The sequence below is a fragment of the Rana temporaria genome, chromosome 3, assembly GCF_905171775.1.
Source record: "Rana temporaria chromosome 3, aRanTem1.1, whole genome shotgun sequence".
NCBI classification, from domain to species: Eukaryota; Metazoa; Chordata; class Amphibia; order Anura; family Ranidae; genus Rana; species Rana temporaria.
In genome coordinates this window covers 461,691,381-461,711,788 of record NC_053491.1, presented here as the reverse complement: position 1 = coordinate 461,711,788, position 20,408 = coordinate 461,691,381, and the positions used below count along the sequence as shown (strand labels likewise).

General features: G+C 44.1%; 4 non-coding genes across 4 annotated transcripts; all 4 read right to left on the bottom strand.

The window, feature by feature from the left end:
- Positions 1-5,427: 5,427 nt before the first annotated feature.
- Positions 5,428-5,498, bottom strand: TRNAG-GCC. The gene has a single exon. It is a non-coding gene; the product is annotated as a tRNA-Gly (tRNA).
- Positions 5,499-11,203: 5,705 nt separating this feature from the next.
- TRNAG-GCC lies at positions 11,204-11,274 on the bottom strand. The gene has a single exon. It is a non-coding gene; the product is annotated as a tRNA-Gly (tRNA).
- Positions 11,275-16,641: 5,367 nt separating this feature from the next.
- On the bottom strand, positions 16,642-16,712 carry TRNAG-GCC. The gene has a single exon. It is a non-coding gene; the product is annotated as a tRNA-Gly (tRNA).
- A 2,289-nt stretch (positions 16,713-19,001) lies between these two features.
- On the bottom strand, positions 19,002-19,072 carry TRNAG-GCC. Its single transcript has one exon. It is a non-coding gene; the product is annotated as a tRNA-Gly (tRNA).
- Positions 19,073-20,408: the final 1,336 nt, after the last annotated feature.

The window sequence follows — 20,408 nt, the reverse complement described above, 5'->3', positions numbered from 1 at the left end:
TAAGGGAGAAAATCTTCCGATCCTTAAGTTGTTAAAGGGTGCCTCGAGATTGTCCATCATTTTTAAAGGGTGCCTTGACTGTAAAAAAAAGGTTGAAAAACACTGGTCCACCTGGCAATGCATGGTGATATTTGCATAACTCCTCCCAAGAGCCAGCCCACTGCTTGCATTAGGGACAGCCCTTGAGAGGAATACTGAGGCTGGGTACTGTGATGTATTCAGGACCCTGTTGGCTCCTCCCACCAGTCATGATCTGCCTGCATTGCTTAGGAGCACAGAGACCCAGTGATGACATCACTGGGTCTAAGATAAGGTTTGTAAAGAAAAATGGAAAAAGATTTTATTTTAAAAATTTCCTTAGCATTTTGATGAGGGTGGAGGTAGGAACCAGTGATGGTAAAATATAAGCAGAATAAACTTTAGTTTTAAAGTATATCTAAAGCCAGAACATTTTGTTTTTGGATAGAGCATTAAAGAGACAAAACCTTTGTCAATTTTTCTTTTGCCCTGTGTCTGATCAAGGAAAATTCCTTTCACTTCCTGTCCTATGGGTACAACAGGAAATGAGAAGAAATCTCTCCAATGTGAGGGAAATCCACCCTAGGTTCACACATGTCCAGTGCGAATTTCCCCTCAGTTTTCACTGCAAATTTCCAAAACAGCTGTTCAGCTGCGATTTAGATGCGGTTCAGATGCTAATTTTTGGAGAAGCCGACCGTCGTGTCCTTAACAACGAATGACTGACAGCTGAATGTAAAAAAAAAAACATAAAGCTATACAAAATTGTGAACAAAATGGCGTGGGGGTCCCTCCCCCCAATCCATACCAGGCCCTTTAAACGTAAAATAAATATATAATAATAGTTACACATCAAAATTAAAATACATTCAATTAAATTATATTAAATAAGATAAAATAAATACACTTCAAAATAAAATGTAATAATGGGGACATATTAAATAAAAGAAATACAATAAAAAAATAATAATATAAAATGAACATAAATTTCCCTAGGTAAGTTAAAAGTTCCACACCCTTATATATTGTAAGATTCTGTATTGTAAAATAAAAGATGTTTTTTTTTGAGGCACAACTATTACATAAAATATAATCCTTTGTTGTAGAAAAATATTAAAACAAGTTAATATGCTGTACAACATTTTCATGGCATAATAGCATGTTTTAATATTTTTCTACAATAAAGGATTATATTTTATGTAATAATTGTGTCTCAGAAATTCCATCCTTTATTTTACAATACAAAATCTTACAAAATTAACTTTAAAATTAAATGAAATAAATATATAATAATAGTCACATATAAAAATGAAATCATTGTAAATAAATTCAATGAAGTACATTAAAACAAATACACATTGATTGGTCATATTGGAATCTTGTCTGATCTTTAGACTCTCAGGAAGTTGATAAAGATTCCTTGTCATGTATTACACGGTATTGCTCCTTGATTCTTACTCTACTTGTGTTTGATTTTATAAAGGTATCCAGGCTCCTATTGGGGCTTGTGGTGTTTTTGTTCTATTTTTGTTTGTTTTTTTTTTGTTTTGTTTTTCTCTTTTCTCCCTACAAGGCATTAATACTGTGTGATGAATAGAATTGCTTTAATTTTTTATTTTTTTTTCCTTCTTTGGAAAATGTAATTGTTTGATGATCGGCCTATGTATGCTGACTATTCTGTTCTTTTCTCTAATAAAAACATTGAAATATAAAACAAATACACATCAAATAAAAAGAATCGAATAATATTGGTCACACATTAAAAAACGAAATAAAATAAATTAAAATAAATATGATAAATATATAATAATCACATTACTATAACTAACACAACTATTATGACTATGTGTGTTACTATATGATGTGGTTTTAAGTTATATTAGTGGATCTTTACAGCTGCTTATCAGTCATTCATGTCATTTATTTTGTTATCACTTTGTTTTAAAGGTGTTCCACTTCAAGGGCCTGTACTAATGTAATAAAACAAAACAGATATTCAACATTATATATGTAGTTAAATATGTTCCTTCAATGCTTTCTGGCAATCACAATCACCACAAATATGTTGAAAAGTGGAATCATCCTAAAATTCCTTATTGGCCAAGTAGATGTTGAACACAAAATGTGATGCCTACAGCACGTTTTTTTTATGGCATATATTGTAGATGGTAAACAAATGACGTGAGTTGGAGTGTTTTTAGGAAGGGTCATCAAGTGCTTTCCGCCTGAAGTTATTTCCTCTTTTTTAGGGATTTTTAGGTGTAATCTGCTGTCTCTATGGAAGCTTAAACCCATTTTATAGAGTTTTCTAAAAAAAACGGGAGAGAGCTGAGACCGTAGCGGCATTATGTGGAATTAGGGCACCTTGAATATTTAAGCGGTTGGTGGACCAAAAAGAAGAGGGCCGGATTTCAAAGTCTAAAAAGCCCTAAATGAGAAGAGCAGAAAGAGCCACACAGATAAAACGGATTAAGAGGATAAGCCCTGGTTAAATCCCCCTTTTGGATGTGTTGGAGGAGAGGACAATGGATGTGGGGACTGACCCACCTTTCACTGCTGTCACTCTCTCTGAATGCAAATATTTTACTAACTGCTTAATCCTATTTATTCCGGACACATAAGCTCTATACAAGGGATGTTACCTTTGATGTCAGACCAAAAGTCCATATGTTTTAAGGATATCTATTATCTATTATCTATCTATCTATCTATCTATCTATCTATCTATCTATCTATCTATCTATCTATCTATCTATCTATCTATCTATCTATCTATCTATCTAAGTCATAGAACAGAGGAAATATAAAAACTCTCCATTGCTATTGGCAGTAGACAAGAAACCATCATAACTTCATATAAACGCATCTAAAAACCCAGAGCTGACTACACATTATACAATATGATCGTACAATCTCCTCTACCAATAACTATGTAGTACAAGGACCTGCCTGATTGGATACAAATTGATTGGATAATTTCTGTAGGTCCCCGTATTACATATTTTTGGTAAGTCTTAAACTAATTGTACAAAACTTGTATGGCAATATTTTAATATGTTGTGTTATCTTTGCTTATATTTTTTTAGGTCATGTGACCATTTCTTGCACTGACCAATGACAAAGGGGCATCATTCCTTCCACTGACCACTGACACAGAAGAACCATTCATCCCACTGATCACTACCACAGGAACACCATTCCTCCCACTGACCACTGACATCGGAATATCATTCTTCCCACTGACCCAAGACCATCATTCCCCAACTGATCACTGACACAAGAGCACCATTCCTTCCACTGACCACTGACACAGGAGCACCATTCCTCCCACTGACCACTGACACAGGAGCACCATTCCTCCCACTGGCCACTGACACAGGAGCACCATTCCTCCCACTGACCACTGACACAGGAGCACCATTCCTCCCACTGGCCACTGACACAGGAGCACCATTCCTCCCACTGACCATTGGAATAGGGTAATTTTCTTAAACTAATTGTACAAAACTTGTATGGCAATATTTTAATGTTATGTTATGTTTGCTTATATTTTTTTAGATCATGTGACCATTCCTTCCACTGAGCACTGACACACAGGAACCATTCCTTCCACTGACCATTGAAACAGAAGAACCATTCCTTACACTGACAGAGGAGACATATTATTCACTGACACAGAGGAACCATTCATTCCACTGACCACTGACACAGAGGAACCATTCATTCCACTGACCACTGACACAGAGGAACCATTCATTCCACTGACCACTGACACAGAGGAACCATTCATTCCACTGACCACTGTCACAGAGGAACCATTCCTTCCACTGACCACTGTCACAGAGGAACCATTCCTTCCTCTGATCACTGACACAGAGGAACCATTCCTTCCACTTACCACTGACACGGAAGAACTATTCCTTCCACTGACCAATAACAAAGGGGCACCATTCCTTCCACTGACCACTGACACAGAGGAATCATTCCTCCCACTGACCACTGACACAGAGGAACCATTCATTCCACTGACCACTGTCACAGAGGAACCATTCCTTCCGCTAATCACTGACACAGAGGAACCATTCCTTCCACTTACCACTGACACGGAAGAACTATTCCTTCCACTGACCAATAACAAAGGGGCACCATTCCTTCCACTGACCACTGGCACAGAAGAATCATTCCTCCCACTGACCACTGACACAAGAGCACCATTCCTTTCACTGGCCATTGAAACAGGGGCACTATTCCTTACACTTACCACTGACACAGAGGAACTATTTCTCCCACTGACCACTGACACAGAGGAACTATTTCTTCCACTGACTTTCTTCCACACAGAGGAAACATTCCCTCCACTGACCACTGTCACAGAGAAACCATTCCTTACACTGACCACTGACACAGAGGAACCATTCCTTCCACTGACCACTGTCACAGAGGAACCATTCCTTCCGCTAATCACTGACACAGAGGAACCATTCATTCCACATACCACTGACACGGAAGAACTATTCCTTCCACTGACCAATAACAAAGGGGCACCATTCCTTCCACTGACACAGAAGAATCATTCCTCCCACTGACCACTGACACAAGAGCACCATTCCTTTCACTGACCATTGAAACAGGGGCACTATTCCTTACACTTACCACTGACACAGCGGAACTATTTCTCTCACTGACCACTGACACAGAGGAACTATTTCTTCCACTGACTTTCTTCCACACAGAGGAAACATTCCCTCCACTGACCACTGACACAGAGGAACCATTCCTTCCACTGACCACTGACACAGAGGATCCATTCCTCCCACTGACCACTGACACAGAGGATCCATTTCTCCCACTGACCACTGACATAGGGTAATTTGTTACGCTGTTGACCACTGACTACTACTGACCACAGACACAGGGGTACAAATCTTCCCACTGACACAGTGGTTCCATTTACTCAGGATTCAAAAAAAATTCCAATCATAGTACAGCAAAGCTGAGAACAGCATGTTCTGTACAAGTCATTACAAGCCCTCGTTGTGCTTATATGTGAATACAATCTCTTCAGTCCTAAGAATGGACAGTCGTCTTCATGTCTCTGTTGTCCTCACAGAGTTCCAAAAATAGTTTTCAGCAAAGTAAAATGTTTCAGGCAAGCCACTTGCAACTCATCAGTGTCTTGTGGTTTGTGTTTCCTACTTTCAGTTTCAATGTATTTAGTCTGGGCGCCTTGCACTGTTCAATAATCAGCTATTAGCTTCTGAAGGCGATAAGTTCAGAACATAACCTAACATAGCGTGTCTGTCCACATTCACAATGTAAACTCGGCAGCTACAACAAGTGAGCAGATATAGGTGGAGGACCACATGTAAAGGACTGTTCTATTAATATCACATAGCAAAAAAGATGGACTGCATTGGCCGGGAATCGAACCCGGGCCTCCCGCGTGGCAGGCGAGAATTCTACCACTGAACCACCAATGCATGTGCTGCCACAAATGTTGAAAACATGATATTTGTGTCTAGATATCATGTGTGGATGTGTTCTGTATAGAGCGTATCTAAAATATTTAGTGTACCAAAGTGTTGCTTATGTTAATTTTGACTCAGAGAAATCTGATCTACTCATTCTCGGATCCTAAGGCTCTGTTCACACATAGGCGATGCTGTTTTAAAGCCGCTTTTTTGGCTTTAAAACAGGGTTTTTGTACAGGCGTTTTCAAGATTAAAAGGTCACCAATGTAAAAGCAGTAAAACGCCTGTAATCTGTCAAAAAATAAGCTTGTGAACAGAGACCATTGAAATGAATGGGATTTGTCTTGTTGGGTGTTTTTAGAGCTGAGGCTTTTACAGATATCGCATGTGATTTGCACCTGGGCGGCCGACAGCATGCAATGTCTGTGAGATGCGAGTTCAGTCATACAGTTGTATGGCTGAACTCACATTAGATTTGCAGGAAAAAAGTGCAGGGACTTTTTTCCCCCGCACTGAAATCAGATCGCATGGGTGTTCTGACCTATGCGATTCGATTCCTGTGCAGTTCGCACTGCGGTCTGTGAACCGACCTGGGTGTGTCATTACCAATGTAATAACACCCGCAGCGGTTCACAGAGGGCAGGATGAACTGCCTGCAGGAGATGCAAGAAACAGAGCTGTATTCGCACTGGTTCCCGCATCGCATCAGTGTGAAGCTAGGCTTAGTCCTCCCACTGACTACTGACACAGAAGCACCATTCCTCCCACTGACCAAGAGATATGGTATAATTCCTTCCACTGAAACTGGAGCACAATTCCTTCCACCGACCACTTACACAGGGGTAACATTCATAGTTACATAGAAGGTGAGGTTGAAAAAAGCCAAAAGTTCATCAAGTCCAACCTATGTGTGTGATTCTATGTCAGTATTACATTCAGTGGCGGCTGGTGCTCAAAATTTTTGGGGGGGCGCAAACGGAAAAAAACAAAAACAATTGCAGCCTCACTGTACCTATCAATTGTCACCACTGTGCCATGCCATCAAATGCAGTCACTGTGCCATCAAAACGCAACCACTGTGCCATCAAAACGCAGCCACTGTGCCATGCCATCAAAAAGGAGGCAGTGCAGAGGCAGGGCAGCTAAAATCTTGGGATATTCACATTAAAAGCATGTCAGTTTCGGACATATCAGGGACAGATCTAAAAAAAACACAGATTTCGTGGCAGGCGAGAATTCTACCACTGAACCACCAATGCATGTGCTGCCACAAATTTTGGAAACATGATATTTGTGTCTAGACATCATGTGTGGATTATTCTTTATAGAGCGTATCTAAAATGTTTAGTGTACCAAAATGTTGCTTATGTTAACTTTGACTCAGGGAAATCTGATCTACTCATTCTCAGATCCTAAGGCTCTGTTCACACCTAGGCATTTTTTGGGTGTTTTTTCCATTACATTTTTTTTCAGGTGTTTTTGAGCATTTTTGTACAAGCGTTTTCAAAGTTAAAAGGTCACCAATGTAAAAGCAGTACAATGCCTGTAATCTGCCAAAAAATAAGCTTGTGTATGTAGCACTACCCCCGCAGGAGCTGCTGGTTATATTTTGGGTGGTACGTTACCTCTATGTTCTCGCTGTCCAGGGTGAAAGGAGAGTCTGAATTTCAAGAATTTCAATGTCCACACAGTGCACTTCTTTTTCTTTGGGAGGACTTTAGAAGAAAAGAAAGATGAGGGGTGGAAGGGTAGGTAAGTTCAGGTGCATAATCAAAGTAAGGAAACACTCCTGTTTCCAGCATACAGCTCTCGTCGCCACTCTAGCCAGAGTAGGTATTGCTCACCCGGATAGGTCCCTCTCAGCAGCCGGGATGGCGCACAAAGTAAAGTACAGTCTCTTTCTTGATGAGACACTTTGGTCCGGAATCCCCTGCCACAGGATTCAGCATCCGGATCTCTTTAGCTTTGTTTCTTTAGAACTTTAGATCCGTCAGGTGACACTTTGAAGCCTCTCGGTGTACGGTGCATCCTTTGATGAAGTTTCCAGGCCTTCTCCCAAGGTACCAGCCTCTTGCATGGCCCTCTGCAGGATAGGTCCTCCCCTGGCTTCCTTCATCAGGTGGCCTCCTCCCACAGGACAGACAGCACAGGATCACCTTTGCAGTACAGGCCCCAGACAGACAACTGGGCCCACAGGCGAAGCCGCAGCCACGGGCCAACGTGGTCCCGGAAATAGGATTCAGAATGTGCACCTCAGGCCAGGCGGACCACGAGGCACGGATGGACGACAGAACCCAGCACCAATGGCGTCTGCCCCCTAAGTACCCCTCCCACTCCCACTGATTCGCTGCCGAGGGGGACACTCAATACACCTTGACCTTGCTGCTGCCACCCTTGGCCGGGGGTGGTAATGACACCCCCAGGCGAGCAATGGTGGATACTCTCAGCACAGCCATGGCTGGAACAGAGGCTAAATTGCCCTTATTCATTCTGGTCTGAGCCAAATAACAGCTCAGACCCCCACAAAATTTAAAGCATTTACATGTACTTTTTTGAGCAACGGGCGTTTTGTTTTAGGCGACAGAACAGAGACCATTGAAATTAATGGGATGACTTCCAGTTCCGGCGCCGCATGGAGTAGCTGCTCCTCTCCTCAGCTCCCGCAGCACGACCCCAAATCGGCCTAAAAAAAATGGCCTGAGACGCCCCACGAACCCTCCTCCACCTCCGGGCATACCCCCCCTGCACCATGGACCGGTTTGTGGAAAAACCGGGCACCTGCACCCAAAAGGCCCAGACGGCACCACCGGCGCACCTGCAAATCGAGGCCCCGGTCTCGACCTACTCGGCTTCACATGCAGCAGCTCAGCCGGCGGCGATGGAGGTAAGCAGCAGCACCTCTCCCCCTCCTTCTCCACACATCTCTGTGCCACAACAAACAGGGGATAACACCATGGAGCGCATAGCCCAGGCCGTGGCAGTTCTTCTAACCCCCATGATAGCTGCATCAATGGAGAAGGCCGTGAACGCTGGGATGGCGCAAATTAAGGCCCAGTTAGGGGAACACGGCACCAGACTCAATGAGTTAGAACATGGTTTGTCTAATGTAGAAGAAGAGCTTTTTCAGGCGCAGGCTACTGAGCAAGTCCAAGACAAGACAAACCAAAACATTTTACAAAAGTTGGACGATTTAGAAAATAGGTCCAGGAGGAGCAACCTGCGATTCGTAGGTGTCCCAGAATCGCTGCAATCATCCGCACTCTCAGATTTCTGCACAATGCGCATCCCAGAAGCCCTAGGCCTTCCGGGCCCCTGCACGGTGGAAAGGGCAGACCGCATGGGTGCTTTCAACTCTGACCGTAAAACATCTCAGCCAATAATCGCCAAATACCTAAATTACTCTGACAAGTCCCTTATACTGCAAAAGTTCAGGCAATCCCGCCAACTTCAAATTCATGGAATAAGAGTTTTGATTTTTGCTGACTACTAGAAGAGGGAAGCTTTCCAGCAGGTCTGCACGGAACTCTTTAAACAGCAAATCAAATTTACTTTGGCCTTCCCGGCCACTCTACGCCTCAAAGCTCCCAATGGCGATCAACTGTCTTTTCATGACCCCTCTGAAGCAGAAGCCTTTTTAAGGTCTCGTCATGCGGGCCCACACTCCCAAACCCCATCCAAAGCCCCTCCACCCAACCGTCCCATGGACCAAAGAAGCCCGCGGAAGGACTCCCCTAAACGTTTCAGGTCTTTGGTCCCGGACCCCTCCCGGACCACCCCTAGATGAACTGATGCATCTTTTCTGTTCCTTTTGCCCATTTTTGTTCCACGGTCACACACAATGCAGTACACCGGATATTGACTGTGCCTGGTCTTCTCAACTCTCCTTGTCTCCTTGACCCCCCATGCACCGGTGTCGATTTCCTGAGACCACTGGGTCAAGGTAGCCTTTTTTGTACCAATGTACCTTTATGCTCTTAAAGCAAACCCAGCTCTCCTCCGTGTTCTTTGTTCCTAAGATTTTATCTCAATTTATGCCTTCTAGCAAGGTTCATAGTTTAGGAAAGTTGGCTCTTTTGAAATTCAGTGTCTTTGTTACCTTATGTTTCCTATTTGTGTGATTTATACTGAGGCAAATTGACCTGTGATCGCTGTTACCTAAATTGCCCCGTATTTTCACATCTGTGATAAGGTCTGTATTGTTGGTAATCAGTAGATCCAGTAACGCTTTATTTCTAGTTGGTGCGTCTACCATCTGACCCATGGAATTGTCCTGCAAGACATTTAGGAACTGTCGAGCCTTAGATGAATGCGTGGTTCCCTCTGCCCAGTCTACGTCTGGATAATTAAAATCTCTATTATGATAACACTTCCAATCCTTGCTGCTAATCCAAATTGTGGTAGGAGATATGTCTCCCCCTCCTCCCTCAGGTTAGGGGGCCTATAGCATACTCCCATTATTATTTTCCCCTTAGCTTCATCACTTTGGAGCTCTACCCATAAGGATTCCTCCTCCTCCCTAGCTCCCTTAGTGATGTCATCTCTCACATTCACTTGTACATTATTCTTGATACATAGGCATACCCCTCCCTCTTTTTTTACCCTCTCTATCCTTGCGATAAAGGGTATACTCTTAAATGGTTGCCAGCCAATCATGAGAGCTGATGAACCAGGTCTCTAAATTCCACCAAATCCAAATCCTCCTCATACAACAGTATCTTTAGTTCACCCATCTTTTCTGCCAGGCTCCTGGCATTGGTGAACATGCCACATAGTTTAGACTGGTCACATACTATCCTCTTATTGTGTGTTCCGAGATTGCAACTGCATTCCTTCCACCGACCAGTGACACAGAGAGACAATTCTCTCCACTGACCATTGACACAGAGGCACCATTCCTTCCACTGACCACTGACACAGAGGCACCATTCCTTCCACTGACCACTGACACAGAGGCACCATTCCTTCCACTGACTACTGACACAGAGGCACCATTCCTTCCACTGAAAACGGAGCACCATTCCTTCTATTGGCCACCGACACAGGAGCACCATTTCTCCCACTGAAACAGGTGTACTTTTCCTCAAACTGACCCCTGACACATTCCTTCCAAGGACCACTGACACACGAGTTCCATTCCACTTACTGAGCACTGTTTCTTTCATTGGCCATTGAAACAGGAACACCATTCCTCCCACTGACCACTGATACAGAGGCACCATTGCTCCCACTGACCACTGACACAGAGGCACCATTCCTTCCACTGACCACTGACACAGAGGCACCATTCCTCCCACTGACCACTGATACAGAGGCACCATTGCTCCCACTGACCACTGATACAGAGGCACCATTCCTCCCACTGACCACTGATACAGAGGCACCATTCCTCCCACTGACCACTGATACAGAGGCACCATTCCTTACACTGTTTTTCAGCAAAGCAAAACATTTTAGACAAGCCACCTGCAACTCATCAGTGTCTTGTGGTTTGTGTTTCCTACTTTCAGTTTCAATGTATTTAGTCTGGGCGCCTTGCGCTGTTCAATAATCAGCTATTAGCTTCTGAAGGCGATAAGTTCAGAACATAACCTAACATAGCGTGTCTGTCCACATTCACAATGTAAACTCTGCAGCTACAACAAGTGAGCAGATATAGGTGGAGGACCACATGTAAAGGACTGTTCTATTAATATCACATAGTAAAAAAGATGAACTGCATTGGCCGGGAATCGAACCCGGGCCTCCCGCGTGGCAGGCGAGAATTCTACCACTGAACCACCAATGCATGTGCTGCCAAAAAATATTGGAAACATGATATTTGTGTCTAGACATCATGTGTGGATTTGTTCTTTATAGAGCGTACCAAAATGTTGCTTATGGTAACTTTGACTCAGGGAAATCTGATCTGCTCATTCTCGGATCCTAAGGCTCTGTTCCCACCTAGGCGTTTTTTGGGTGTTTTTTTCCTTTTAATTTTTTTTCAGGTGTTTTTGAGCATTTTTGTACAAGCGTTTTCAAGGTTAAAAGGTCACCAATGTAAAAGCAGTACAATGCCTGTAATCTGCCAAAAAATAAGCTTGTGTATGTAGCACTACCCCCTCAGGAGCTGCTGGTTATATTTTGGGTGGTACGTTACCTCCATGTTCTTGCTGTCCAGGGTGAAAGGAGAGTCTGAAGAATTTCAATGTCCACACAGTGCACTTCTTTTTCTTTGGGAGGACTTTAGAAGAAAAGAAAGATGAGGGGTGGAAGGGTAGGTAGGTTTAGGTGCATAATCAAAGTAAGGAAACACTCCTGTTTCCAGCATACAGCTCTTGTCACCACTCTAGCCAGAGTAGGCATTGCTCACGTGGATAGGTCCCTCTCACTGGCCTAGCAGCCGGGATGGCGCACAAAGTAAAGTACAGTCTCTTTCTTGACGAGACACTTTGGTCCGGAATCCCCTGCCACAGGATTCAGCACCCGGATCTCTTTAGCTTTGTTTCTTTAGAACTTTAGATCCGACAGGTGACACTTTCAAGCCTCTCAGAGTATGCTGCATCCTTCGATGAAGTTTCCAGGCTTTCTCCCAAGGTACCAGCCTCTTGCATGGCCCTCTCCAGGATAGGTCCTCCCCTGGCTTCTTTCATCAGGTGGCCTCCTCCCGCAGGATGGACAGCACAGGATCACCTTTGCAGTACAGGCCCCAGACAGACAACTGGACTGACAGGCGAAGCCGCAGCCCCGGGCCAACGTGAGTGAGTGAGAAACTTATATAGCGCAACACATGCGAACTGAATCGCCTCTGGGCGCTTCGTATGCATTCCCTGAGTGAACTTTTTGATCTCAGAAGAAATACGTTTTGATCTTTCTTCTGAAGGCCATGTGGTTCACCCCCAATCGGATGGTGGTTGGTAGAGCGTTCCACAGTCTCGGAACGCGGTCTCGGAACTAGGATTCAGAACGCGCACCTCAGGCCAGGCGGGCCACGAGGCACGGACGGACGACAGAACCCCGCACCAATGGCGTCTGCCCCCTAAGTACCCCTCCCCAGCATGCACAGCGGGCAACCACTCCCTCTGATTCGCTGCCGAGGGGGACACTCAATACACCTTGACCTTGCTGCTGCCACTCTTGGCCGGGGGTGGTAATGACACCCCCAGGCAAACAATGGTGGATACTCTCAGCACAGCCATGGCTGGAACATAGGCTAAATTGCCCTTAATCATTCTGGTCTGAGCCAAATAACAGCTCAGACCCCCACTAAATTTAAACAGCGCCTATTCAACAGGAGCAGGGCGTTAAATGTACTTTTTTGAGCGACGGGTGTTTTGTTTTAGGCGACAGAACACTCAGATGTGAACAAAGACCATTGAAATGAATGGGATGACATCCGGTGCCGCATGGAGTAGCTGCTCCTCTCCTCAGCTCCCGCAGCATGACCCCAAATCGGCTAAAAAATGGCCTGAGACGCCCCACGAACCCTCCTCCACCTCCGGGCGTACCCCCCCCCTGCACCATGGACCGGTTTGTGGAAAAATCGGGCGCCCGCACCCAAATGGCCCAGACGTTGCACCTGCAAATCGAGACCCCTGTCTCGGCCTACTCGGCTTCACATGCAGCAGCTCAGCCGGCGGCGATGGAGATAAGCGGCAGCATCTCTCCCCCTCCTTCTCCACACATCCCTGTGCCACAACAAACAGGGGGTAACAACATGGAGCGCAAAGCCCAGGCCGTGGCAGCTCTTCTAACCCCCATGATAGCTGCATCAGTGGAGAAGGCCGTGAACGACGGGAAGGCGCAAATTTAGGCCCAGTTAGGGGAACACGGCACCAGATGAGTTAGAACATCGTTTGTCTAATGTAGAAGAATTTTACAAAAGCTGGATGATTTAGAAAATAGGTCCAGGAGAAGCAACCTGCGATTCGTAGGTGTCCCAGAATCGCTGCAATCATCCGCACTCTCAGATTTCTGCACAATGCGCATCCCAGAAGCCCTGGGCCTTCCGGGCCCCTGCAGGGTAGAAAGGGCCCACCACATGGGTGCTTTCAACTCTGACTGTAAAACATCTCGGCCAATAATCGCCAAATACCTAAATTACTCTGACAAGTCCCTTATACTGCAAAAGTTCAGGCAATCCCGCCAACTTCAAATTGATGGAATAAGGGTTTTGATTTTTTCTGACTACTCAATTGAGGTCTCAAAGAAGAGGAAAGCTTTCCAGCAGGTCTGCACGGAACTCTTTAAACAGCAAATCAAATTTACTTTGGCCTTCCCGGCCACTCTACGCCTCAAAGCTCCCAATGGCGATCAACTGTCTTTTCATGACCCTTCTGAAGCAGAAGCCTTTTTAAGGTCTTGTCATGCAGGCCCACACTCCCAAACCCCATCCAAAGCCCCTCCACTCAACCGTACCATGGACCAAAGAAGCCCGCGGAAGGACTCCCCTAAACATTTCAGGTCTTCGGTCCCGGACCACCCCGAGATGAACTGATGCATCTTTTCTGTTCCTTTTGCCCATTTTTGTCCACGATCACACGCGATGCAGTACACCGGATATTGACTGTGCCTGGTCTTCTCAACTTTTCTTGTCTCCTTGACCCCCCATGCACTGGTGTCGATTTCCTGAGGCCACTGGGTCAAGGTAGCCTTTTGTACCAATGTACCTTTATGCTCTAAGGCATACTTTGATTGATTAGTTCTGTTGTTCTACTATGACCTTGCTCAGCTAGCATTGTTTGTATTTTCCATTAATCTCTTTATGTTCCTTTAAGCAGGATGTTTTACATGCGCCCCCTGGTCTTACTGCGTGCAGCCATATTATTTTCCCCCCATTCACGATTCATGCCAGCCGCATGGTACCCTTTACCCAATCACAGGCTCTCTGGTCTCATGCTGCCAGGGTCGTGGCATGGGAGCCGGTGTTCTAACGAGCTGGTTCCTACCATCGGTATGGTTCCGAGCCGATGGAAAACTCCCAGCGGGAACAGCTGTTCGTCAGCTGTAGACGCGCTCGCTCCCGATGGCTGATTATACACTACAGTACTCGCCGCTCTACACAGTAAGGGCCAGCAAGGGGCAGATGTGGTATTGACCTGTGTTTTTTTGATTGGTTATCCACGCCGCTCTTTACAGCAAGGGGGGATGTTATACAGCCCTTTGCTGTATAGAGCGGCGTGGATAACCAATCAGAAAAGCACTGCTCAATATCACATCCGCCCCTTGCTGTGTAGAGCGGCGTGTACTAGTGTATAAGCAGGCTTCAGGCAGTGGGAGCTGTTGAGGCTTGGAGATTTCCGTGGCCTCCTACTGCGCCTGCGCAGTCGAGGCAGGAACCTTATCGATGGAGGAACCAGCCCATCAAGACACCGGCTCACACAGTGACTCCATGCGGAAAAAAGCAAAGCTCTCGCGATTGATATTGTTACTTTTGTTGCTTTTGTTTCAGGTTTCCCCCATGTTCCCCTCCCCCTACCTCATTTCCTCCTTATCCTATGGCACCTGCATGCTCCCACTTTCTCTGGCATCAACCCCCCGTGACAAGTTTAGTGTATTTCCCCTCGCCCCGGTAACTCCCCCACGATCCAAACAGTGCAGTGACATTTCTGTAACCTCTTCACAAACCCCCTTCTCTGACCCCTTAACATGAAAGTAGTTTCTTGGAATGTAAAAGGACTTAGATCCCCTAACAAGAGAATGAAGGTCCTCTGCCATCTTAAAAGAATTAGAACTGACATTGCACTTTTACAGGAAACCCATTTGTCAACCCCTGATTTCCAACGCATGCAAAAACTTTGGGCAGGCACGGTCCTGGGCTCAGAAGCCATTGGTCATAAGGCAGGAGTTCTCCTGCTGATACATCTCTTCCTTCTGAGAACAGGTACTAGCCTACATTTTTGCAATTACTCTACTGAAACTGCCCAAGGACCCACTGCTCCTCATCTTTGGATACTGGGACCCCCTACTACTGCAATGAACCCGAAAGGCTAGCTCAACCACCCCTGGTATCCCAAACCCTTCTCATGCCTACAAGGACTGGTCTCTACTGTGCCTTCTAGACGCACGAAGGGCTATATTGAAAAATTGGACCTCTTCTCACTGTCCTATCACCCAAATCCAACGAGAGCTTCTTCTCCTTCTGTTCAAAGAACGAGCCAACACGGATTTTGAACGCGAAACCTCCAAATCGTGCTTTCTCTCCATCTGGGAACCCTTTATGCGCTCAACTTTATCTCCTGAGGACTTCGCCAAATTTGATCATTACTCCTTCTCGTATTTGAAGTCCCCTCCGCCTTCATACTCAGGAGAAGCAGCCACCCATGATGTTTTACCCACCGCCATCGACTGAATAACCGCTGTTTGTTACCTGAGCTTCTTTATTCTTGATGCTCCCCCTTCCCGATCTCCCACTCTCCACATCAATTTTCCCCACTTCCCCAAGGAAGAAAGACTATCATTCCTGATGCCGCCACGATGGACTTGGTGCCCACCCCCCCTTGGCATTATTGCTTATCTTGTTTCGTTTGTTACTCTTTTGTAATTCTAGGACTTTAGTGCATTATAAGATCCTTCCAGTTTTCCTGCTTGTTGAGATTAGAAACTGTTTGATATCCCAGGATATATATGTCCAGTTTGCCACATTATGGCTCGTTTTATTTGGTACTTGGATTACACGATCCTTCTCTATTTACTTTTATTTGTACCATGTTTGTTACGTCTGCAACTACCTTTTTTCTTTCTTTGTTATGCTTTTGTTTTCTGTATGCTTTTTTATAAATCAATAAAAACTTAAAAAGAATGGGATTTGTCTTGTTGGGTGTTTTTAGAGCTGAGGCTTAGAGCAGAAAAATGCCCAAAAATGCCTAGGTGTGAACAGAGCCTTACGCAAGAATAAAAAGTCCCCACCCGCATGTTTCTGTAGTGGCTATTTGTACTAAACTCCCTACAGCCAAGACATCATCAACAAATCTGCCACTTTGCAATCTAATTGAAAAAAAAATCAGCCCAGGTTCACACTACTGCGATCACGGATATCGCATGTGATTCGCACCCACCCCGGGCCTGCATAACATAGCGTGTCTGTCCACATTCACAATGTAAACTTTGTAGCTACAACAAGTGAGCAGCTAGAGGTGGAGGACCACATGTAAAGGACTGGCAAAAAAAGATGAACTGCATTGGCCGGGAATCGAACCCGGGCCTCCCGCGTGGCAGGCGAGAATTCTACCACTGAACCACCAATGCATGTGCTGCCACAATTGTTGGAAACATGATATTTGTATAGAGCGTATCTAAAATGTTTAGTGTACCAAAATGTTGCTTATGTTAACTTTGACTCAGGAAAATCTGATCTACTCATTCTCAGATCCTAAAGCCTCGTACACGTGTAGCACGACCCCCCGAAGGAGCTGCTGGTTTAAATTGGGTATTTTGCAAGTTACCTCTAAGTTTGTTATCCAGGGAAGAAAGTCTGTAGAAATTGAAATGTCCATACAAGAATGGAGTGAAAACTCACTATTTACACTCATACACACATATATATATATGTTGTAAGCTATGAATAAGTACTAAAGTTTGGTGTGAAATGCGTCAGTTTTTACCCCGTCTGCTGTGGCATGCTTTTTGTGTGTTTTTTGATTTTAAAATAAAAGCAATTTATTTTTGGAGTGCGGCTGTCCAGAACGTTTTTTCCTTCATTTTGCATCATTCCATGCATTGCCAGCACCCGTGGCTTTGGATCAGGTGAGGAGACTTTCTGATTAGTATCCTAGAGAGGTGATTTCTTTTTTTCAACACACCATGGTTCGCTGGAGTTCCAACATGGGCCTGAGGTGATAACGCCACCTACAGGCACTAAGGGAAAGCTTCCATCAAGCACAACCATAGCCAGAACAGAGGCTAATTTTCATGAAATTAGTATAGTCTGAGCCCAACTATTGGCTCAGACGCCCCTAAATTTATCATAGCGCCCCACTCATTGGGAGCCCAGCGCTACACACACAATTGGATTTTCCAAAGGGAATTGTGTGATGACAGACTGTTGGCCTAAAACCAGACCGTTTGTACGCTCCATCGGACAATTGTCCAACTTTCCATCTTCGGGGTTATACCGGGATGATGCCCGCAGCTGCAGGTATCATCGTTTTTTAGAGCGGGCAATCGGCCTTTCCGGTGATAACAACCGATGCGGCTAAAAGCCGATGGGTTGTTATCCCGGAGGAGCGGGAGGGGACATCCCCCCCTGCCGCCGCCTCCGCTGCTCTTACCGGGCCTCCCTTCTCACTGGGAGATCCGATCCACGATGCGCCACTTCCGCCAGCTAGAGAGAGACTGTCACAAAGCCGTAAATGGCTTTCTGCCAGTCTCCTGAATGTAAACACGGAAGTGACGTCACAACATCACTTCCAGTAAGGGTTGCCAACTCATCCCTTTAAAACAGAACACATATTAATTACACAGGTTCTGAGGCTAATTTAATGCAAATAAGGCACCAAGTGAGTTTAATTACCTCCTTAATCAGCCACAGAACCTGTGTAATTAATATGTGTTCTGTTTTAAAGGGATGAGTTGGCAACCCTACTTCCAGTTTACTCGGCTTTAAAAGAATATACAGTATTCAGAATCGCAGTTTTCAGCGATCTGAATACTTTGAAGTGTAAAGGAGGGATTGTCTTTTAGACCCCTGATCCCTCCATAAAGAGTACCTGTCACCACCTATTACTGTCACAAGGGATGTTTACATTCCTTGTGACAGCAATAAAAGTGATCATTTAAAAAAAAAAAAAACACAATATAATAATGTTAACATAAATAATAAAAAAAATAAAAAAATGTAAAGTCCCCCCTGTCCCCGCGAGCTCGCGCAGCAAAGAAAACGCATACGGAAGTCATGCCTGCATATGTAAATGGTGTTCAAATCACACATGTGAGGTATCGCCGCGATCGTCAGAGCGAGAGCAATAATTCTAGCACTAGACCTTCTCTGTAACTCTAACCTGGTAACCGTAAAAAAAAATGTTTTATTTAATCGCCTATGGAAATTTTTAGTTACCGTAAATTGTCGCCATTCCACGAGCGCGTGCAATTAAAAAAGCGTGACATGTTTGGTATCTATTTACTCAACATAACATCATCTTTCACATTATACGAAAAAATTGGGCTAACTTTACTTTTTTGAAAATCCATGAACGTGTATTTTTTCTCAAAAAGTTGTGTTTAAAACACTGCTGCACAAATACCGTGTGACATAAATAAATAAAATATTGCAACAATCGTCATTTTATTCTCTAGATTCTCTGCTAAAAAAATACATATATATATATATAGATATATATATCTATATCTATATCTATATCTATATATATATATATATATATATATATATATATATATATATATATATATATATATATAATGTTTGGGGGTTCTAAGTAATTTTCTTGCAAAAAATATGGATTTTAACTTGTAAACACCAAATGTCAGAAATAGCCTTAGTCATGGAAGGGTTAATATTATACGGCACAAAAGTTGAACTGCATTGGCCGGGAATCGAACCCGGGCCTCCCGCGTGGCAGGCGAGAATTCTACCACTGAACCACCAATGCATGTGCTGCTGCTGATTTTGGAAACATAGCTAATAAACTCACATTTGGCAGGAAAATTTCAAGCGCTTAGGTTAAAATATGGCAACAGTGGAGTTCTCCTGACCGGTTTCATCTCTTTGAAGAACCAAGAATATGAAATATATTTTCAGTTGTTTCACACGTTTTTGTTATGTATAATTCCACATGTGTTAATTCATAGTTTCGATGCCTTCAGTGTGAATCTACAATTTTCATAGTCATGGAAATAAAGAAAACTCTTTGAATGAGAAGGTGTGTCCAAACTTTTGGTCTGTACTGTGTATATATATATATATATATATATATATATATATATATATTCCCCTCTACATATTTTTATAGCACAAACCACCCCAAATCACCCTCCTAGCACAAATCCTCTTCTCCATCCCCCCAACACAAATCCCTCCCATCACCACTCCTAGCACAACTCCTTAAATTTGCCCTCCTAGAACAATTCTTACCCCCTGCTGCCACCCAAATTACTCCTCCCAACACAAATGCCCCTCCCCAATCTCCGTTCTGTGCCTTTCCATCTTATATGATACCACAGTGCACAGAGCAGCCACCCCTCCTACCCACCCCTTGTCCTAGCCCTGGGGCTGTGTGTGTCAATTGGTGCACAGTGTGTAGGGAGACACACATTAGGGTGGACCCGTAGGATGCTGGAAGAGAAAGTACAAAAAATATAAAATAGTGGTGTTGCGCTCCCACATATAATGACATATAAACCTAGATATATAAATACAGAGAGAATAGTTGATATAAATAAATATAAAAAATGCTGCTGTGCTGTAAACAAGTGACTACAAGTGCAGTAAAATAAGTGCAAAGATATTCAAAGATAAAAATATGTTCAAAAATGATTATATAAAAGCAATGGATGTAAAATTATAACAAATGGAAATAAAGTCCATTGTGAGTGTAGCAAAAGGTGTTAAAGTGGGGGACACTGGAGTCATAAAGGGTTGGACATGGTCAGCAACAATACTCAGGTAGTCCGTGGCGTTTAAACGATGCTCAATTGTTACTAAGGGGCCCAAAGTGTGCCAAGAAAATATCCCCCCACAATTACACCACCACCAGCAGCCTGAACCGGTGATACAAGTAGGGTTGCCACCTTTTCGTCGATCCAAACCCTAACATAGCTTTTTTTGTAGTATGTATTATGGGACTGTAAAATACCTGGGACACCTCTGTGTGCCCCAGGGAAGTAGTAATGTGGCACTCATATAGTGCCATGGCGAACAGTGGGTGTGACCAATTGTGTTAACTGTGAAAAGGTCTTAAAGCGGGAGTTCACCCGAAATTTTCTTTT